At 41.9% G+C, this 7413-nt stretch overlaps 1 pseudogene; it reads right to left on the bottom strand.

Moving 5' to 3' along the window:
* Positions 1-992: 992 nt before the first annotated feature.
* Positions 993-7246, bottom strand: LOC106609916 (DNA repair protein complementing XP-A cells homolog; annotated as a pseudogene).
* Positions 7247-7413: the final 167 nt, after the last annotated feature.

Genomic DNA, 7413 nt, shown 5'->3' on the forward strand with positions numbered 1-7413 from the left:
TCATGTCATAACAGTACATTATCAATAGCATAGATTAGGGTTATATTCTTCTTATAAAACTCACCGAAAATGTTGGAGCTTGCAGATTGTGATTCTGGACAGGACGTCTCTTTGAAACAATTCAGTACACGTCTATAGCCTGTACCCACATTTTAGGTATGCTTTAGGCCTACACTAGCCTTTAGGCCAGGGTCCGCCAAATGGCGGCCTGAACTTTGCCTGTGCGTGGTTTTATTTGGCTCCCCAAGTTCTCTGTGCAATGACTGATTTATTATAGAGATGTGCTCGTATACAAAATGAAAGCAATGTTGGAAACGATTATGTTTTAGTCAAATATACCCGTTTGGGCTTCTTGCGGTCAATTTGCAGTTTACAAAATTATTTGAAAAAAAATAAAAATAATTGGCCCGCGACTGAACGTAGTTGACGACCCCTGCTTTAGACCTGTCCCCCCCCTTAATAAAAAGTCAACCACAAAGCGCTGCATTTAAAGTGATATAGCGCGACATGCTGAGTCACATCCAACAAATGTTGCATAAAAGAAAGACACGACGATACGCGTTACATTAACTATATTGTTGGACAAAATAATACAATTGAAATTTTAAAAAGGGGGAGTAATATTGTGCCTTCACAGGAGTCCTTCACTCGTTAGATGTACCACGTGCAGGTGGTTATGACCAGAGGTTGCTTCAGAAGCCTGGGACGGCGCACAAATATTTCAAGTACGAGCACGGATTGGAGCTGGCGACCAAAATCAAACACAGATCATAAAAACGACCCCATTACTTACAGCGCGATTCGGGCAACGGAATGCAAAGAAGAAAAAAGTTTGACTACCATTTTCAATGAGTGTTATGCAAATTAAATAAATTCTTATTTGGATTAATAAAATTTCTATCAAACTTAACCAAGAGGGGGGGAACGGCACATTCGTTTTAGAGATTGTCTACAGATCTAAAACAAGTCAAGTACAGAGGCAAAAGAAGTGATCACATTATGGAAAAATATATTTATTTTGCACATCCTTCTAAACATAATCTTATAATCGTTAAATACAAAATGGAAGTTAACATGCGAAACAGTTGATAACGTAACATTACAGCCATCACCAGCTTCTGAGCAGTACGTTTCTCTGTAAAAATGTGTTGATGTATTAATGCTCTCTTGTGGTGGCTTTGTGTATGGCATGTGCTGAGACGATTTCAGGTAGGCCTCCTCGCTTCAGCTTCAAGGCATGTGTTAAGTATGAGGTATCAGTCATTTGAATCTCAGTTTTACATGTCAGGTGTATTACCAGGGGTCCACAAAACATTAAAAAAAAAAAAAATTACCCTGTGAGCCGCCGGGATCCGATTTAAAAGACTCTAGGCTACATCTTCTCATAGGTCAGTTCGTGTCAACAGGTGTTACAGACCTTCCTGTAGAGATCCTCCTCTTCATGCACTAGTTCCTCAGGGCCGTGCTGGTGAGCACTGGTGTCCTTTGTCCACACGCTGCTCCTCACCGCACGGCGGAGCTCCAGTCACAACAGAGAAACGAACAAGCTAAGAAATGATCAATAACAGGTGTAGGAATTATTCGATAATGACTTAAAAAGAAAAATCGGCACACTGTTTGCCAGTATCACTTGTGTTTACAGCCTTCTGATAAGTGAGCTCAGTAAACACAAATAGAATGGCAAGCACAGCGTGTAGCTTTTTAGGTTTAAGTCAATAAAGAAGAAATACAACTGAAGGACCCGTTTTCTACAATCCACAGGAGGTGCTAGTGTTCTCTCTGTCACTATCTCTCAGATAGTTTTGTAATGAGAAAAGGTGACAAAAATGGGGAAATTTAAGATCACTAAAGTTCATATTCAGTTTAGAGTGGTTAAAACAATGTTTAGCTAAAATATATTTTCACTTTCTGTAATACACATGATTTCCAGTGTTCCGTTTGTGACACTCAAGGTTCAGGTTGATGGTCACTAGACTTGATACTGAATGTTATGGATTATTCTCCTGTCTGTTGATAGTGGTTGACGCCAGACTGGAAGTACAAGGACCGAGGACACACTGATTATTCACTGTTGTATTGTACTGATGACATCCTGTAAACACTGTGATTCTGGAGCAGCTGAGACACTCACTGCCTTTTGTTTTGTCTTCCTACAAGCCTCTTGGGCTGGTGTTCACAGAACATTTAGTGCTGTCTGATTAGGATATAAAAGCCCTGTCTCCAAGAGGCCAGTTAGACATTATCTCTGCTTCAACTAGATTTTTAAAATGGACTTTACCAACAATTGGTCTTCTTCTTGTTATTCTGGGAATTCCTATTACAATGACTTATTTGTTGAAGTGACATTGTGTCTGAGTGGGAATCAGAAAACAGTGTTACCGACCTTTGACCTTTTGGTTGACGCGCTTCTGCACCTCCCTGGTCTCCTCGGAGCCCCACACCTCTAAAGAGCGCTTCTCCACCTGGAAACACACAGCACAATATCATGTTTACTTAGATAACCTAAATACATATTTACCATCAAATACACATTCATCATTAAGAAATGCATGCAACATTTTGAAACTGAACACAGTCAGTTTTCTTCCGTTTGGTGCCTAATGAACAAACCCCGGAACACACCGAGGTAGGGGGAAACTGGTACAGCGGCAGTACGTTCAGGACAAGGTGAGGGAAAGCTAGCCTGGCATTCAAACTGATTGAAACAATATTGGTGAGAGCAGCATGTAGTCTGATTTCACCAGGCTAAGGGAAAGCAGCCGGTTAGAAACAGTGATGTTGGGTATTGGTTAGCTCGTCCTACCTGCAGCCTGAGGTAGAGTTTGATGTCTCCCCAGTGAGGGTTGAGTGGGTTCTTCCTCAGGACAAACCTCAGCACTGGCTCCCTCTGGTCCAGGTCACAGTCCTTCAGTAGGTAGAGCTGCTTAGCCTCCGTACGGGATATCAGCTTGTGTTTCACCTCGTCGTCTCTGATCAGGGGGACATTAACAAGATATAATACCTGTTCAGATGCATTTTTGCATCCTCTTACCACTGAAGCACAATGCGAAACAAAGCAAGTTAAAGCACTGTATGTAATACTACAGTGCACTCCGTTTATAGTGAATATATGGTTCTAGCAATCAACCAGTCATACTGATCAACTTGTCCTGCACATATGTGAACACTATTATGAGAAGCACACAGTACAATAATAAGTATATATTTATATATTACAATATAGTTATTTGTGTTGGCTGTCATTGACACGAGAAGTAAGACTTTACCTGCAGTTGTCACAGACTGCCAGGTCGAAGCCGTTGCCGAGGTAGGAATCCATAAAACGGCGTGTCACAGTCATCACACAGCAGATAGTCTGCCTCCATCGCCGGGGCTAGGAGGAGGACGGAGTCAGAGAGAGCAGCAGAGGTCAACACTAAGCCTGAATGCCAGTTAGTCTCTGCTCTCCTGAAAACTACTTATGGAATTGCCAGTAGACAATGCCAAGTAGACTGGCACCCAGGCTCAACACTGCCAATACACTACTAGTACATTTAAAATGACTACGTTCTAGTCATTTTAGCACACACACACACACACTTATCCCGAATCACAGGCAGTGCAGAGAGAGAGTGAGAGGGCTAGGAGGGAGAGGTCAGCCAAGGTGTCTTGTCAGTAAAAACAGATCTACTAGTCATTCAGATAGTGGTTGGTCGATTGTCACTGTGCCATAAATAATGTATTAGGAACTTCATTTATAATAGGGGACGTCTAATACCTGAAACTGACTCCACTCAGAAATTGGAATGTGGTATTACATGAATCCACAAAGGGCCACATGAACCAACAAAGCATATTTCTCTGTTACACCAGACATGCAGAGGATCTGCAGATAAGATTCATTATATTTACATCATGCAACAAATGTGAATACTTCCCCCTGCCATATTTGATCGACTATTATTGGACATACCTGGTTGATGCACAACTTGACTTGTCCTTTGCTCCTTCTGTCGCTGTCCTTCTTCATCAATGAAGAACCCTCCTCCAGACTCGACTGTCTTGGCGACTTTAGCCGAGGTTCCACCCCCTTCTCCCATCGATGGTCTGTTGGCCAGTCGGGCTTGCCTCAGCATCACAGCCCGCTGTCTGTTTCGTTCGATCTTGGCTCTCATCGCGGGGGACAGATCGCAGTTCTTGGCTTTGGACTCCGAATGAGAAGAAGCATTTATCATTCACCGGCGTGTAAGGCTCCAACAGATCCATTGCAAAAAAGCATGTGCTAAATAACTGAGCTGTAAGCTAAACTCTCCAGCGTCTTGGAAATTGCAATTAAGTAAAGTTGTTTACCAGCAAGACAGCGGGCAGAGGGGGTACATTTGTTTGTGTTTTTAATTTTAACGTGTGGGCTCGAGTTGCCGGCGGCTGCCATTTATCGGTTGCACAACCAACTTCCGGGTTTTTATCGTGTCAAAATAAAAGCCCTGTTATGAACCCGCTGCTGCTTCTCTATGTGACCGCGACGTGTCGCCGGAGAGCGGACATATACCACCTTCACCCAGCACTAGTAGTTCTTCACAGCTTTATCCTGTTCTTTACTGACTATGTCTTCATTGCTGGTCCATATCCTGAGAGACCCAGTGGCAATGTGCCATATTTGATGTAATGGGCTTGCTGTAGCAATATCTCTGCTTGGTGAAGCGCTAAACATATGGCTCTGACTCTATCTGCGGTGTGACCTGGCTGTTGTCATGTTCATTATAAATGTTTATTCACTGTTTTTAACTCGATACTCATGAATGCGAGACAACATTTTTTTGAAAAGATCAAGTTAAGTTAACGGAATGTGTCATCGAATAGACATGGCGTTGTGTATGATGTGATGTTTTTAAATCATTATTGTAGGTATAATAAATACAAATAAAACAAAGTTAAATTGTATTCTATTCTACCACGACCAACCATGTTCTCTTTCCTTCCAGAGACTCTTATCAGGTAGTCCACACATACATAGGCTAATCTGGTAATGGTTCCCACCTAGCAACAAAGTCATTCTCACCCAAAGTCGGAGGGAACTGCAGTGGGGTGGCCCAGAAAAAACTATACATATATCGATATTTCTTAAGGAACAAAACATTAAGAGTACAGATTATTGTGTGGGACAATATACAAACGTTTTTGAGAAAGATCTATTAAAAAAAATGACATTTTATTGAGTAAATGTATTTCATTTGGATAACAGATGAAAATGTAATGAATTGAAGATTATTTGTTGATGTAAAATCTAAATTTAGCGATTTTAGGTTGTGTCATGAGATTTGGGGCGGAAAAAAATAGAATCCCCGCTGAAAAAGTTTGAATATTCACTGCAGTAAGGGTGTCCATACACGATGCTTAGCGTCTATTTAAAGCAGTGCAGGACAGGAGCTTTAGTCATTACCGATCTTAATCTCATTTTAACAGAGTTGCATTAATCTATTGCTCTTTTTAGGGTACCACGGAGAGTGCTGCCAATACACTGAAATAGAGACTATATTCCCCCGTGTATTAGAAAAACAACAGTCTTAATATGGTATCCCGAATAGAAGACAGTTCAATTCAGTGTTAAATGGAGACTTACTGTGGGCTATATCGGTATTCCATATGCTTGTGGTCCCAATGTCAATAATATCAATGCTTCATGCAGTTACTTTTGAACCCTTGGGATTGACAAATTGGCATTGACTTTACATGCCTCTAAAAACAAAATGATTTAAAAAAAAATAAGAAATATAATTTCACATTTAAAGGAAAATAAGAATCCTGTTTTTTTTATAACACCTCAGTTTGAGCATTATAAGAGTTCTACCTTAAATGACAATTTAGCCATTATGTAATATATTTAGCCTGCCTTGGTTCTTCTTAATATAGCCGTGATGGCCGGTTACATAGGCCTAACCAAGGTCAGCTACAAAGTAACCTAACCTGTAAAGTAGTTTAGCTGCCTTCCCACACAACCTCATGTCATCTAGGGCCAAAGGGCAAGGACACTACCTTATGCTGTATACTAGTACCACAGGTGGCTGGTGGCACATGAATTGGGGAGGACGGGCTCATAATAACATCTGGAATGGAATGAATGGTATCAAACACAACGAACACATGGAAACCATACCATTCCATTCACTCCATTCAAGACGTTATTATGAGCCGTCCTCCCCTCACCAGCCTCCTGTAACTAGTGCCCTTCTCTACCACACTTCTATCCTATATGTCTGCTATACAGTACCTACTTACACTTATAAAAGTCAGGAGCATATTATTTTATCTCGGCATGGTAATAGCATTTGATGATGTTCAGTACTTTGGTGCAGGTTCGAAAACCATGTCATGTATTCATTCGGTAAATATTTGTGTCAAAAGGCTCACGGTTCCTGTACTGAAATCCATATGCATGCAATTGTACAGCCAACAGGTTCACAGCCCAAAGAACAGGCACCCAGCAGACCAAACATGTATTTCCCTTCTTTACCCCATTCTACCTATTCTAACAGGTGATGGCTAACTGCTGCCTCACGGCCTGCCTATGTAAGAGGTAGGCCGTGGGGAGGGGGGAGAGACCTGAAGAGAGCCAGCACAGGTCAGATAAGTCGAGCTCACCTTCAGCAGAGAGGCTGCAGAGCATTACAGCGCTAATGGCTCACGTGTTTAGCCTGTCCTCACCACCACAAGCTTTAGTCTCCAGAAGAAGAAGAAAAATCTGTTGGAAGGATTCTAATACACCCCCCCCGCCCTCTGTCCATCCCTGAGTGTGCTTACTTACAGCGCCATATGACGATGAGCCTCCGTAAGGGACAGGTCTTTGACAGACGCCCAATTCTCACACACGGACTGGTACTGTAGGCCTATTACGAACACAACATGGCTTTTGAGTCTTGGTGACATTGTATTATAAACTGGCTACCTGGGGAGGCAGGTAGCCTAGTGGTTAGAGCATTGGGCCCGTAACTGAAAGGTTGCTAGATCAAATCCCCGAGCTGACAAGGTAAAAATCTGTTGTGCTGCCCCTGAACAAGGCAGTTAACCCACTTTACCTAAGCCATCATTGTAAATAAGACTTTGTTCTTAACTGACTTGCCTAGTTAAATAAACCATGTTGTTTATAAAAATAAAACAAGTCCACTGATGTTACCACAGTAAACAGCTATGTCTTTGAAAATGGGCAACAAGTGTAGTACATTTGCATTTTGGTAATTTAGCAGACACTCTTATCCAAAGCGACTTACAGTCAGTGCTTTCAACCCAGCTCTAGGAAGAGTCTTGGTGGTTCCAAACTTCTTCCATTTAAGAATGATGGAGGCCACGGTGTTCTCTGGGACCTTCAATGCTTCAGACATTTTTTTGGTACCCTTCCCCAGATCTGTGCCTCGACACAATCCTGTTTCGGAGCTCAAT

The sequence above is a fragment of the Salmo salar genome, chromosome ssa08 (genome assembly GCF_905237065.1).
Source record: "Salmo salar chromosome ssa08, Ssal_v3.1, whole genome shotgun sequence".
In the NCBI taxonomy this organism is placed as follows: domain Eukaryota; kingdom Metazoa; phylum Chordata; class Actinopteri; order Salmoniformes; family Salmonidae; genus Salmo; species Salmo salar.